We start from the raw sequence: 16,244 nt of genomic DNA on the forward strand, positions 1-16,244 counted from the left end.
TAAATTGGCCGAGTTGGAACAGATATATATCATTAACTTTGAGGATTTTATTTTCAAAAGATAATTTATCTGTGTGACATCTGAAATTAAGATCCAGTCTTTTAATTTTAAAATTACGCATTATCTGATATCATATTCAACATGTTCAAAGCATTCATGATAGATGATCCGTGTGAAAAAAAAAAGTAAATGGAATTTGCTTGAGAAGTCGTAAATAATATTAGTCCATTTGGCAGATGCCTTAAATGATTATAAAGACAAAAAAAAAAGAAATAAAAAATATAAAGGAGCTTAAGAAGAACATCTGAATTACCATTCTATGGCAATTGTTAAACGGAACGTCATACTGCCAAACATAAAAAAATAAAATAAAGAAGACACTCTAATAAACTGTAAGTGCAGTATACAAATTGAAGGTGGTAAAGACTTTCCACAATTAAAAATAATGAGACTAAATGAATAAGAATTTGCTTTGCAGGGGCTGCGGAACGGTTTTCAAAGTGGGGGGGGGGGGGGGGCTGACCATGCAAAAAATCACAATCATATGGTCATTTTACGTTTTTGTACACGGTTTTGGAAAAATGTGGGGGGGGGACGTATATCGAACCGGTGAACACAGTCAACCAATTAAGTTACGCAATCTTTACATGTTTAAAAAGCGGCAACGAAACTAAAGCTCATGGTAACTTCATGTATCATGGAATTTTGAGACAATTACTTAGCAGCTGCTCTATAATGTGCTCTGCAAGTTCCATACACCTGAATTCAGTTGATATGTAATTTAATTGATATGTGGATTGCAATACAGACTAACGAATTAGTAAAAATCAACATTCCATAAGAAAAAGAATCAGGTACGAGATCCGGCACGAAATAGTACAATTCAGAGGAAATCACTTGACCGTGTTAACATCGTCTCTATAGTTTTTTTGTTTTTGTATTAAGTAGTTTTTATTGACAACTTTCAATTCATATACAAAATAAAATATATATAACAAATAGAAGTTTGATGTCTTTACAAATTGATAAATACCTTGACAACTCATAAATTTAACATCATTTTTTTCTTGAATGTTACAATAAAACACAATCATGTCAGACATCTTCTAAAACATAATTATAAATAACATTGATAATAATAATATGCATTAAGAATAAACTTCTACAATAAATTCAACATATTGAATTTTTTTTAGTGTCAAATACACAAAAATAAATTATTAATAAAACCTAACGAATTGAAGCCATCAGCATATTTTCTTTTAATAAAAAAACCCATTGCCTCGGCCTCTTCACTCAAATAAAATCAATCTCAACAACAAACTCAGCCCTGGACCCTACCCCCTCCCCCGACCCTCCCTAAAACACCCCCATCCCCTATCCGGTGGAGAGCTGGCTCTGGGCTCCAATAAATGGTCTAATAATTAAGTTTTCCCATTTAGAGAAATGGATTGTAAGAGTCCCCCTCTTTGTTGCTAAATTCTTTTCTTCTCTTTGATCCCCCCTAATACTATTTTTTATTTCATTCAATGAAGGAGGTTTTTTTAATTCTCGGTTTTTGTAAATAAGATATTTAACTAAAATCAAAACATGATTAATTAATTGATATTTACCTTTACTTTTCTCCTGCTTCCCGAAAAGAATTTCCTGCCAACTAAATTTATTCATTTAAAAATTTAAACTTCTTGCACACAGATCCCAAAGTGATTTTGAAAATTCACAAGTATAAAATAGATGTTCATACGTTTCTTCTTCCTTTTCACAAAATGAGCATAAATTGGTCGAAACAAGACCAAAACGGAAAAGGTGGTGGTTAGTGTATATAATATTATGCAAGAGTTTATACTAAAACTCCCTTAATCGACTATTCAGTGTGCAATATCTTAGTCTTAAAAATATACTTTCTACTTCCTTATTGGTAAGATCATAATTCGTTATAATTTTGTCAAAAATAGAAGGTTTAATGTCATTTTTATTCAACAGCTGTTCGTATATTTCTTTTGATTTTAAAAGCATTAAATTAGTTGTTTTCTTACCCAAATTGAAATCGATTCCAGAGTTATGCTTTGCATTTATTTCGATATTGTTCTTCCAACTAACGGGTAAACAGGCATATATATGCTTGATTTTTTCAACATCATTTGCATCTAAATTCAAATTAAGAAAATGTGTATCACATTTTAGTTTACCATTATTATCCAAAATATGATGCAATTTATAAACCTCTTTATCGTATAGAATCTTATCAAATATACAACTCCCTTTATATCGAATAAGCTTATTATTAAAAATCACCACTTTCCCAAAGTCTGTACTTCTAATATGTCTTATATTTACCCACTCTTCTAATAAGTCCATGTAAAATTTGGAAGCTGTTACTTTCAATAAACCTGGTATATAGTCACATGAAAATATCAAATCTCCACCCAAATGTTTAGTGGCAAAATTAAAGTACTGTTTCCATTTCATATCTTCATCTTTATTTAAAAGTCTTTTAATCCACATTATTCGCTGTGCCTTTACCTGCACAGGGAAGTTTAACATCTTTAATCATCCTTGCTTATAGTCTAAAAATATTGTATTCCTATTAATTTTGTCTTTCTTACCTTTCCATAAGAAATCAAAAGTTAATTCATCCAATGATTCATAAACCCACTAGGGAACATGACTAAGAGACGCTCGATAGAGGACTTTAGAATAGATATGCACCTTTAATAGTTGAATCTTCCCCATAAGCGTTATATCCCTTAGCTTCCAATAGTTCAAGAGTGTTTTAATTTTGCTTAAGATTTCTTTGTAATTTAGATCTTCTTTCTTATGTTCATCTAGGGTGAAAAATACTTCTAAAACTTTAAGAAAATCAACGATCTCGCCGAAGGAGAAGTCATAATCAAAATGCTGACATGAGCCTAATTTTAATACTTTAGTTTTTTCATTATTGATTTTTAATCCAGAAAGTTTTTCAAAATCTGCAAATAAAACTTTTAGTCTATCAACTGATTTTACATTACGAGCAAAAACTGTCATATCATCTGCATAAAGTGCTAATTTAATTTCTTTATCTCCAAATTTAATTCCTTCAATCAGATTATCTTTCCGTAATTTATGAGCCATTACTTCAATACACAAAATAAAAAGGTAAGGACTAAGAGGATCCCCTTGCCTCACCCCCCTTTTTACTTCAAAATAACCGGTGGAATTTCCTTCATTTAAAACACAACTTAGAGTATCAGTATACAAAACTTTGACCCATCTCTGAAAGGATATACCAAAACCAAAAGCCGTCAGAGCCTTTTGAAGAAAATGATGTGATAACGAGTCAAAGGCCTTCTCAAAATCTATAGCTAACAAAAAAACCAGGTAGATTAGAATGGGATGTATGAAAAATAATGTCATCTATAGTACGAATGGCCTCATCAATACTTCTACCTTGTATGTAACCCACCTGATCCCCCACAACGATTTCATTAAGTAATTTCTTGATTCGCTTAGCCAAACTTTTTGTTAAAATTCTATAATCCACGTTAAGAAGGGATATAGGTCTATAATTTTTCAATAAAAGAGGATCTTTCCCATCTTTAGCGATTAACGTAATAACTGCTTGTTTTTGCGACGATGCTAATTCCCCGGACCAATATGCCTCATTTAAGGCATCTTTAACTAAATCTCCAATATCCGGCCAAAAAGTATAGTAGAACTCCGAAGAAAGACCGTAATTTCCAGGTGATTTATTATGTTTCAATTCTTTTAAAATTTCTAGATATTCTTTGTTACTTATTAACCCTTCACATAGTTCTCGAGATGTCTCCGCCAATTTAGGTGATCCTTGAAAAAATTCATCAAAGAGGTTATCCGAACACACGCACTCTACTTTATCATACAACCTACTGTAAAATTTCCCAATTTCTTCACTTATTCTTTTTTCATCACAACAGATGTTTCCATCTGTGGTTTTAATTTTTTTTAATTGTGGTTTTTCTTTTATTACTTTGCATCAACTGGTTGAAATAACGCGAGTCTCTTTCACCACATTCATACCAGGAGGCACGAGATCGAACCTTAACACCTTCATTAACATAACTATAAATTTCCCTTAATTTCTCTTTTGTATTTTCTAGTTTTTCTAAAGTATTTGCATCAGTACGATCTTTCAATTGTTCTTCTAAAAACTGTATTTCTCTTTCTAAATCCGTTTTCATTTTCCTTCTTTTATCAGCCAATTTTTTCGAAATTTTGTGTGTAAAACTTCGAATTTTCATTTTTAGAAAATCCCATAACAACCTCTTATCTTTTATTTCAGATTGCAATTAATTTCTTTCTTTAACTCTTTAACATAATCTTCATTTTCACATAAACTATTATTAAATTTCCAATATAACCTCTTCCTTGCATTAACTTTATTTTTTGTTTTGTCGAATAAGTGTACAAAAATTGAATGATGATCAGGGGCCACAGATTATATCGCACTTTATAACCATTTCCTCTAAACATTCAGAAATTATCCAGTAATCAAGTCTGCTTTGCATGAAGGGGTTCTTTTGCATGTATGTAAATTGTCTTTTCAGGGGATGTCTACATCTCCAAACGTCAAAAAATTGAAAGTCTTCCATAAATTTTCCAAAGTCTCGATTAAATCTATTTGAAATCCTATATTGAGATTGTCTGTTATAATCTAAATTATTGTCCCTAATCATGTTAAAATCACCACCTATTATAACAGGGTATTTATCTTTATTCAACTTAGCAAGGGTATTTCGTATTTTTTTGAGAAATTGCAATTGTTCTTTTTCAAAATTTCTTGTAGGAAAATATACATTTCCTAAAATTAACCTAACCCCTTGAAACTTACAATCTATAAATATAAATCTACCCTCATTGTCTCTTAAGACTTGTAATATCTCCATATCTACCGTTGGCGCAATTAAAACTAATACACCCTTGCTATGAGCTGAACCATGACTGAAATAACTGGTGCCGTCCCACGACGAATCCCATCTATCCTCACATTCCCTAGTACAAAAGGTTTCTTGCAAAAAGACAATATCGGCCCCTTTATCTTTACACCAAAAAAAGATACGGTCTCTTTTATCACTATCTCTAATTCCTTTCACATTGAGGGAGATCAATTCTTTAAGGATTTTTTCAATACTTTTTTTATTTCAATACATTCATAATCATACAAATCATATATGTATCACAAAACATTACAAGACGAAATAATTTTTTTTATTGCAAATAATTATCAAAGGTAACATTTTTTCTCACCCTTTCTGAAGATTACATAATAACATAAGACTAATCCCCTTTTCGCCTACCCGGGGGCCTAGGCCCCGAAAGCCCCCCCCCCTCCCCACCCCAACCATACTTTGTTTTTCTTCTCCAAGATAAGTTTCAAAGGCCCAAATCCGTCCCCGCGAAATGAGTGAAGCAGGGCCCCTCATTATAGCAAGATGAAATTGACAAACATTCCCGTACACATTCCTAGTAGCAGATTCCACGAAATATAGGCTACAGTGCGTCTCAGAAAAATCTGAACCTGTATAAAAGCATTTTTTTTTCTCGGTGAATGCATGCAAATACTGAAAGTGTAAGTGATGCATTTGAAAGTTCAGAAATTTCTTTCATTTGGCATCAAATACATTTAAAGGACAAGTCCATCTCAGCAAATAGTTTATGTGAAAAAAAAAGAGAAAAATCCAGCAAACATATTAAAATTTTATCAAAATCGGATGAAAAATAAGAAAGTTATGACATTTTAAATTTCGCTTGATTTTACAAAAGAGTAATATGCACGTTCTGGTCGGTATGCAAATGAGGAGACTGATGACATCATCCACTCACTATTTCTTTTGTATTTTATTATGAAATATGAAATATTCTAATTTCTCCTCATTGTCAAGTGAAACAACCGTATTCCTCCCTGAACATATGGAACAAGCATTGTTTAATAATATATGGTTCAGTTAAGTTGGTCCATATTGTCAAATTTGTAAAGAATGAAAAATTGTATAACTCAAACAATAAAAAAACAAAAGAAATAGTGAGTGAGGGGCATCATCGATTGTCTCATTGCATGTCACTGAGCTGTGCATATCACTGTTTTGGGGGAAAATAAGCGAAGTTTTACAATGTCACAGCTTTCTTATTTTACATCCGATTTTGATGAAATTTTCAGCGTTATGCTGGTTTGGTTTTCTCTATTTATTCAAATCAACATTTTCTCTTTGGTGGACTTGACCACAAGAAGTTACGAATGTTTGAAAATTTAGTATAGACTAAGTTTACACAGATTAAATGTACATAACGCAATTGCCGTCTGAGAAAGTATGGATTCATTATTGTTTTGTGAATGTGTGTGTGTTCTTTTTTTTGTTCGTTTTTTTTTTGTTCTCATCAAATCTTTCGATCACAATGAGCCGTTTCTCCAGCGCGTTATTAATTGCTTTGATCTGCATAAGCTGGCTTTGACAGTTTAATGTCAAACTATTCTTTGCTCTTTTACATCGTACTTGTTGTCAAAAGAAAGAGAAAAGAGTGAATTAATTGAATGATGCCTACATGTATTTAAAACTTACCGCCCTCTAATTCCCTCTATGTCCCTCTAATTCATCACATGATAGTTACTAACATTATGTTTAATACTTAATTAACCCTATCAAGACTAGGGACACAATGTGCCTATCAAGACCAAACTAGAATCATCATCATTGAGATACGGTTTCAAGTGAAGTTCAGTAGATTAGATGAAATTAGTAAAAACTAAATAATCATCAGATTCGCAATGCTTGTGTTTGCTTTCGCATGCATAATTTTCCAACTTGGAATGGGATGTAATGCTCTGCTGTTACATAATAGACTCTCTGTTCAAAAGCAATGGATCGAGACGAAAGAAATTTCACACTAATTGATATTTTATATTACCAAAACCGCATAAAAAAGGGAGGAGGGGTGCACAGTGGCGTAACAGGCGGGGGGGGGGGGCAGGGGGGCAATCTGCCCCCCTGGCGGATTTCACCGGGAAAATAAAAAAAACGGGAAAAAAAAGAAAAGGGAGGGAGAAAGAAAGAAAGAAAGGGAAAGGGGAAGAAAAGGAAAAGAGGAAAAGGAAAGGAGGAAAACGAAGCGGGAAAAGGAACGAAAGAACATATCATTCCGAAATAGGCCTATGTAATGCAATAGCATGATGGAAAATATATGAAAAGATGACAAAATGGCAACCAATAGCGGAAAATGAAGGTATAATAGAATTGAATTAGTCAAAAGCTAAATAGTAAAACAAAGAAAAGGGACAAGAAAAAAAAACAACTTAATAACATGACCGAGCTGCCGAGGATAGAAAATAAAGAGCGGGAAGAAAGATGGACTGCATACAGCATTGTGCTATAAGCTTGCTAAATTTATGCAAATAAGCTATTAGTACCGGGGCTTTGCCCCAGACCCCACGCAGTAGGGGCTCTTAATTCATCTATAACCTTCAAATGGCTCTATAACGTCCCCCTGTAGGGACCCTTCCTACATTAAGCTTTACGTTCAATCACTGGCGTACAGGCCCGGGGGGGGGGGGGGGGGTCTTGGCTCCACACCCAAGAGGAAATAAAAGAAATTATAGGAGACAACGTATAATGAAATGAATGGAAACAATGTAATGTGTTATTTGCTAAACCCTGTTATACTAAAACCTCTCGTTTTCAAGTCAATATATACCAAACTGCCAAATATATTTCCTCGCACTTCGAGTTATTGTTTTATGTACAATATTCTTTTTCATGACTACTTAAAGTGATTGCCCCATTTTAAGGTCTTAATATAAAACATTTCCTGTCCTTGCTTACGTTAGCAGTAGCGGATTGCTGAAATATGTCTGCTCTCCATGAATTCCTAGAATCAGTCCTTAAAATGTTCCTTTTTCTGATCTGAATATCAAAAATTTTCAGCTCGCGCTTCGCGCTCGCACCGTTTGGTTAGTGAACTACGTATGGTCTTCGTGAATTCCTACAAACAAGCCTTAAAATGCCCCTCTTCAGGTCTGAATTTCCTAAATTTTCAGCTCGCGCTTCGCGCTCGCAAGATTTGATTAGTGAGATGGGTATGTTAATCATGATTACAAGTGCTTTATGTGCATATGTTTAGATGTAATTCTAACAAAGTCAGCAAGCGCTTATTGGCACTCGCATTAGATGACTATGGTGAGATGTGTATACTCTTAATGGATTCCTAAAATATAGTCCTTAAAATCTTCCTGTTTGGGGTCAATATTTACAAAAATTTCAGCTTGCGCTTCGCGCTCGCATTATTTAGCGAGACAGGTACGTATCATGATGACAAAAGAATTTTATAATGTCCTTGTTTAGGTCTGAATATCACAAATTTTAAGCTCGCGCTTCGCGCTCGCATTTTTTGACCAGTGAGATACATATCCGTTTAATGGCACTGTCCTTAAAATGTCTCTAATATGTCAGTATACCTGGCAACTGGGCGAGCTTCGCGCGCTCACTAAGTGACTCAAAATTTTTGCTGGTGCCCCCCCCAATGCCGTGACCCACGGTACGCCACTGCAAGGACATAACATGTTAGCTGAATAGAATCGCCTAATTATGTCTTCTCTGTTATCGAAAACGTGTCATTTCCATCCCTTGCTCACTTCTAAGAGAACATGAACAAGTACACAGCAAAAACTGTGGTGTTAACCGGTGTACATAGAGGACCACACCAGTTATTTTACACCGGTGTTAGTTTTACACCTATAGGTGTTATTACAACACCTGTGGTTGTTACATTTACACTATTTGGTGTTATGTTCAATCTCTAGGGTGTTATTTTAACACCTCAGGATGTGGTCCTCTATTAACACCAATTGGTGTCAGTTTTAACACCACAGTTTTTACAGTGTAGGTTTTGAAAGTGGTAAATTTGTTTTCTCGGTCGCTACGCTCGTGCATGAATATAACTAACATTTAATTTATAAGGAAGTCGAATAAACAGGCAACCATGTCCTCTCTTTTATACTAAATTTTTAGCTCGTGCTTTACGCTCGCATTAATAATTGTATAGTTATATACGCATCCTTTTATGCGAATGAGAAGCTCAAGCTGAAATCTTTTTATGTGAAATGTTTGCATTTTGTAATTGAAAATGGCCGCCCTAGGCCTCTAAATAATTTTCACAAAAGGGAATATAGTGGCCATTTTGAATTTTGAAATATAGCATTTATCATCTAAATTATCAAGTATAACCAAATTCTGTTAAAATAATTTGTCCCCATTCACATTGTACATAATACCGTTAGGGCCTGTCGTGGCCATTTTGACTTTCAAAGTACAGTGTTTATCACCAACCTGGCAGAAGAACTGATATATCTTGTTAGAAATTATGTTTTCAGACAATATTTTACTCATAGATCACAATTACGTGCATTTATGGTGCTCTCTCCTGTGAAAATTGGTTTCCAAGTTCATATTGGTCATAATTCAGTCAGTGTCTGTGGCGACCATTTCAAAAGCCATATTGGATTTTTGCCGATTTGCTGAAAGTGCTCAAGGTTTACGTGTCACGTCATATGCTCGATTTTTTTTAAACGTAGACCTAATCATTATGCTTCAAAAATCAATGAAAGGTTAAACAAGTCAGGTGTCCCGATCAGATTTAAGTTTAATAGTCGATATGAATTACTTTGCGTGCAGGTGCATTTATATTTGTTCAAGTACTATTATAAGACAGCAAACAATTCAATTGATATCTTTCTATTCCACGATGAAAATTATTTTAACAAAAATCATGAAAAGAAGGCATCGCTGTCAAGGTTCATCTTCTCTTTTTTTTTTACAGTTCATTGTAAGTAATGTATTTATATTCGAATAATGTTATCTGAAAACATATTGATTATGGTTAATCAGCAAACATTTATCTTTCTTTTCCACGAAGAGGATTATTTACATAAATAAAGAACATGAAACGAAGACACAGCTCTTTGTGTTCCTTATTTGAATACATTTTCTTATCACAAATTTATCTATACACTAATATTAATTTTCATCCCTAAACGATAATGTGGGGTTTAAGTAAAGGTGTATTAGGTGAAGAAGTATTAGGTGTTTCAGGTTGGTATACCTAGGCGCGGATCTAGGATTTCGTAGGAAGGGGGCCCAAATTTGACCTGATTTTGGCGCCCATAATTGTGTACTTTTGTCACACCCTCCCTTCCCGCCAGACAAACATAAGTGCCTTTAATTATCTTAATTCATAATCACATGAAAAATGGCAATTGACGACCACTTTTTTTTAATGTGCTCATGAAGAAAAAAAATCATTAATAATGTTATATCACTTTTTAAAAAGAATAAATGCGAGCGCAAAGCGCGAGCGATTTTCTGTTTTAAGCATTTGGGGGTTTCAATTTCGTGTAACTTCTCACCAGAATAGGCACTACGAGAATTGTGTAAGCGGGAGCTGTAATTTCTTTACAAGTCGATTTTTGAGTAGCTTCAATAATATTATTGATAACCTGTGGGGAATGATCCAATCTCGAAGGCAATCGACTCAATCTCCTCATCAGTCGTGTAGCTGGGATTTGTTTAGCAGGGACTCACGGGGGGTTGAACTTTTGTGAGGGCACCAAGATAAAGAAAAAAAAATTGGCTGGGGGTACAGACCGAAGTGAAAATTTGATATTTAATCTAAAAAATACAATGAGGTATCTCACAAGGCCTAAGTAAATTATGCGAACACGAATTGCGATCTGATTTTTTATTTTTCATGTATTTTATCCTGAAAGCTTAACTGATGAACACGATGCATTTCTATTTTTTTATGAATGCGAGCGCGAAGCGCCAGCTGAATTTTTTAAAATAATTTTTATTAAAATATATATTTTTTCATTTTCATTTGTTTCCACAATAACAGCAAAGTAAATACATTTGCACATCTCAACACCATTATGGAAAAGATACAATTCATATTACATTGGAATAAAACAATACAATACGTACGTGAAATCAGTCAAATAATTAGTGATGATCAGTCAACAAAAACATCTTGCAGTTTAGTTTTTATACTGTTACGATTAATTTGGTTAATTTTGAGTTTGCGTTTGAAAGTAAATAAGCTTGGTGAGTTTTTTACAGACTCATCCAGAGAATTGAATAAATGTTCTCAACAAAGGAAGATGAAATATATACACCAAATTATATGAGCCTATGGGTTAAGTTAAACTAAGTTTGCCGCGGTTACAAGGACTTCAGACGGATAAGATGAAAACATGTCACTGTGACCTTGACCTGCGACCTAAAAATCAAAAGGCTTTCTGGGATCCATGCTAGTATCATACACACCAAATTATATGAGCCTAGGTTGATTTAAACTAAAGTTATCGCATTTACAAGCACGTTAGAAAGGTAAGATGAAAACGTGTCACTGTGATCTTGACCTTTGACCTTTTGACCTCAAAATCAAAAGGATTCCTGTGATCCATGCTAGTATCATATACACCAAATTATATAAGCCTGGGTTAAGGTAAACTGAAGTTATCGCGTTTACAAGGACTGCAGAAGGGTAAGATATGCCACTGTGACCTTGACCTTTGACATTTTGACTCCAAAATCAATAGGCTTCCTGGAATATATAATATAATTACACACACCAAATTATATGAGCCTAGGTTAAGTTAAACTGAAGTTATTGCGTTTACATAGACTGCAGAAGGGTAAGATGAAAACATGTCACTGTGACCTTGACCTTTGACTCAAAATCAATAGGCTTCCTGTGATTCATGTTATAATCATACACACCAAATCATATGAGCCTAGGTTATGTTAAACTGAAGTTATTGCGTTTACAAGGAAAAGTTAACGGACGGACGGACAGACTGACAGACGGACGGACGGACGGACACCGAGCGTGATACCATAATACGTCCCGTCGAGACGGGCGTATAAAAAATTGTAATTTCCATAGCTATTCTACACAAGCAGACAAGACAATTATCATCATTTCACATTCCTTTGTTGAGAACATTATTTGAGCAGGAAACTAATCATTGACCCTGGTCCTCATTTATTCAATTCTCTGGATGAGGGTGACTCCTCTAGAATTTATTCGGACAGACTATTGCTAATTCAAAAGAGCATGATAAGTATTATAAGTCACGAAGATAGATTAGCTCACACAGATCAACTTTTTTATTCGAAAACTTTTTTATTTAAAAAATAAATGACTTATATCACCATCGTCTTGGCTGTTTTATGTATCAATTAAATCGCAGTAATTGGCAACCCTTCTTAGTTTATTATTTACAAAAAATGGTCATTTCCATAGCTCTTCCTCAAGACAATTATCATCATTTCATCTAGGTGCCATTTTTTTTGGGATCATATCTACATAACAGATCATTAATAATCAATCATATTTACATCAAATAAACTTTAGGTCAAGAGTCAATTTAGTGTCGATGTCATCAAAGGTCATGCAGAGATCATGACGCGTGCGTAAGTCTGCGTCAAAATTGAAAAATGCTTAAAATGCATAAATGCTTAGAATTAAAAAATTCTTATTTTTTTGTTAATTTTTTTTCCCTTCCACAGGGTTCTTTATTTTCAAAAAACATATATTTACACTGTATAAACATTTACAATTTTTCAGACAAACAGTAAATAAACATGGTATATACATACTTCCTAATACATATACATGCAGTCAAACTGACTTATCATACAATCAAGTTGTCACAGCCAAAGCAAATTTGGCAAGAAAAAAAGGAATCTGATACATAATATCTAAGAAATAAACACTGGTAATAATTATGTTTGTTTTATGTGACAGATTGCCAGCTTGTTCGAAAAAGTTTCTGAAACGAAACCATTTCTTTCTGAACTTATTTGCTTTGAAATTTGTTTCATAAATATATGTTTCCATTTCATTATAAAGTTTTAAAGCCGACATAATTGAGGTAAATGAAGGTAACTCTTTTCTCGATTTGGCTAAATATATCTATTTTATTACGATCATCATGACACAGTTAAGAGCATTATTATTTGTACCACAAAATTTCATTCGTTAATACGATCACCTCTCGAGTATTTTGAAATATCCATGATTATATTTACAACCATATTACATTAGAATGAGTACAAAGGCAAACTAGAACTGCAATCGTATCAGAACAATGTGCATGCACTGACGCCAGTGATTTAATAGAGGGCAAGAAACAGAAGGAGATAGAGAGAAAACTCTAGATGATATACATTTTCAAAATATTAGAGGGCGCTATTTCTTAAAGGAATGGTCACTGATGCGTAAAACGCAGTTGGATTATGTGAAATGATACAATATTTATTGGCAAACCCTGAAAATATGAGACCAAAATAAATTCAAACAGGGAAGTTATGGCAGTTTTACTCTTTTCTGACTTTGCAACAAAGGGCGCTATTTTAAAAGGTAATGGTCACTGATGCGTACAAAAACCTTTGGCATTTAGCAAACCCTGGGCGCATTTGGTAAACCCTGAAAATATGACACCAAAATGATAGAAAACAAGGAAGTTATGGCCATTTTACTATTTTCGACTTTTCAATATAGAGGGCGCTTATTCTAAATGTAATGATCACTGATGCGTAAAAATTGGGGTTATTTTATGATAACTTTGGCTATGATAATGTCCCGGATACTGTTGTCTATGGCTTTTGTGGTTGTGATGGTAATGATGACGATGATGATCATGATGATGTTGGTGATGATTATGATGTTGGTCGTGGTGGTGGTGGTGGTGGGGATGATGGTGGTGGTGATGATCGGGATGAGTATCATCATCATTTTCACCCCTTGCTGAAAAAGTCATTTATAAATTGAAATGTTTGCTGTTTTATGCATGCAATCAGGTAATTTCTAGTACTTGAGAAAACAGATCGACTATGCTAATGCCATGGTCTAGAGGTTTCATATTTTCAGAGAGTATAGTCGATAAGATTATATCTTATGCGATTATATTCAATCATAGTCAATATGCTTTTTTTCAACCACTCAACATGTTGATATGTATACGACATACCACTGGTATCTAACTTAACGTTTTGTATACAATTCCAATCTCCGCCTAACACCAAAACACCATTTCCATGTTTTATTTTTCCAACCATTTGAATAACTTGTGATAAAAAGTTATTTTTACAACGTTTGGTTTGTGCATTCGACCGGACAAGATATAATCTCATCGATTATACTCTCTGAAAATATGAAATTAAGAAAAAATCATCAGACAATGGCATTACCATAGTCGATCTTATCATTGCGTGTGTTCTATTTTCTCAAGTATTATAAATTACCTTATTGCAAATACGAAATTATATCGTTTGGAGATTTAAAAATATAGTATATAGATATCTCCGATAATAATAAGTATTCAAACAGGAAATTAAACAGCCGTGCTTTCGTTTCATGCTCTTTATGTATATAATCTTATTCGTGGAAAAGAAAGATATATATAAATTGAAATGATGTTTGCTATCAAATAAATGCAATCAGGCAATTTATAGTACTTGAGAAAATATAAAATTGCATTGCATATTTATATCTCAGCCCCTCCCCCAATGTAAATACACACTTTGTTACATATTTCTATAATCAATCGGATCCATAAACTTGATAAGGCTGAATTGATATTGGCAAAAGTTCACTAACGCATTGATAGATAGAGAAATCAAGAGCTAGAATCACGTCTTATCATGGGCATCTGACTAGGGGTGGTAGGGGGCAAGTCCCTAAGCCATGTCCACTTCCAAAATATTTGGAAGTCTATTTCGGTTGATTTATTTACTGACAAGCACATGCGCGTATTAATATTTCGTATATGTCAAACAATGCCTAAAACGATCCTTGTCGGATAAGTATGAAAAATCTGCAGCTCGCATGGATCCTCTTTATGATAACAGTCATGATTTGCCTGCTAGCTTCACTCGCTTGGAGCTTTTTTGTTGTTTATTTTTATTTATTTTATTTATTTGTATTTTTTAGTAATTCAACCACATGTACCACATATCGGTCCCTCACAGTTTGGGGGCTCATCACGTTACTGGTCTTGAGTGCGCTAGTGAGCGCGCTTAGTTGCCAGTTATACTGACCTAATAGAGACATTTTAAGGACAATGTCATTAAACTGATATGTATCTCACTGATCAAATAATGCGAGCGCGAAGCGCGAGCTGAAATTTGTTTATATTCACACCTAAAAAGGGACATTATAATCAAATTTGTGTAATCATGATAGGTACCTGTCTCGCTAAACAATGCGAGCGCGAAGCGCAAGCTGAAAATTTAGATAATTCAGACCTGAAGTGGGGCATTCTAAGGTTTTTTTGTAAGAATTAACTAGGACCATACGTATTTCATTAATCAAATGATGCGAGCGCGAAGCGCGAGCTGAAAATTTTTGATATTCAGATCAGAAGGGACATTTTAAGGACTGATTTTAGGAATTTATGAAAAGCAGACATATCTCACCAATCCACTAATGCGAACGTAATCACGGACAGGAAATGTTTCATATATACGAAGACCTTAACATGGGGCAATCACTTTTTGAGTCGTGAAAAAGAAGCATATGTCACTGCATAAAACAATGATAACTCAAGTGCTAGGAAATATATTTGGTTTATATTGACTTGAAAACGGGATGTTTTAGTACAACAGGATTATATATCACGTTAAACAGACAATGCGAGCCTCAGGAACAATGAAGACGTAGGCCCTGGGCAAATTATGTTTCATAAATTTATGATAAATATGTTTCTTATATGTAATGTAACATAGTTTAATTATGATATAATATAACATTATAATGAATAATATTTTCTTCTTTCCCACTACGTTTCTCTTCCTTTCTCCCTCTTTTCTCCTTTTCCCCTTTCCCCGTTTTTTTTTTGTCAGCCGATGGGGGGGGGGGGGATGTGCCCCCATGCCCCCCGTAGTTACGCCACTGTATGTCCATATGGCAAAACCCCTCCAATATTATTATCTTTTTTACCCCATAATGGTTTAATGGTTTTATTAGAGATTACATTAAAACAATTTTGACATTCCATCTTAATCCCTTCCCAAAGACCCCAACATTGATGAATTGGAAGATACGGGGGTTTCTCTTCAATGTTATAATAAGGACATAAGTATTTCGTTTGGAAATGGTGAACTGGCTCTTTATTTGCATTTTAAGATTCAATAATATTGTTTTATTTGTTAAGCGGTATTTTAGGAAGAATTTTC

Source organism: Lytechinus pictus, chromosome 16 (assembly GCF_037042905.1).
Source record: "Lytechinus pictus isolate F3 Inbred chromosome 16, Lp3.0, whole genome shotgun sequence".
NCBI lineage: Eukaryota > Metazoa > Echinodermata > Echinoidea > Temnopleuroida > Toxopneustidae > Lytechinus > Lytechinus pictus.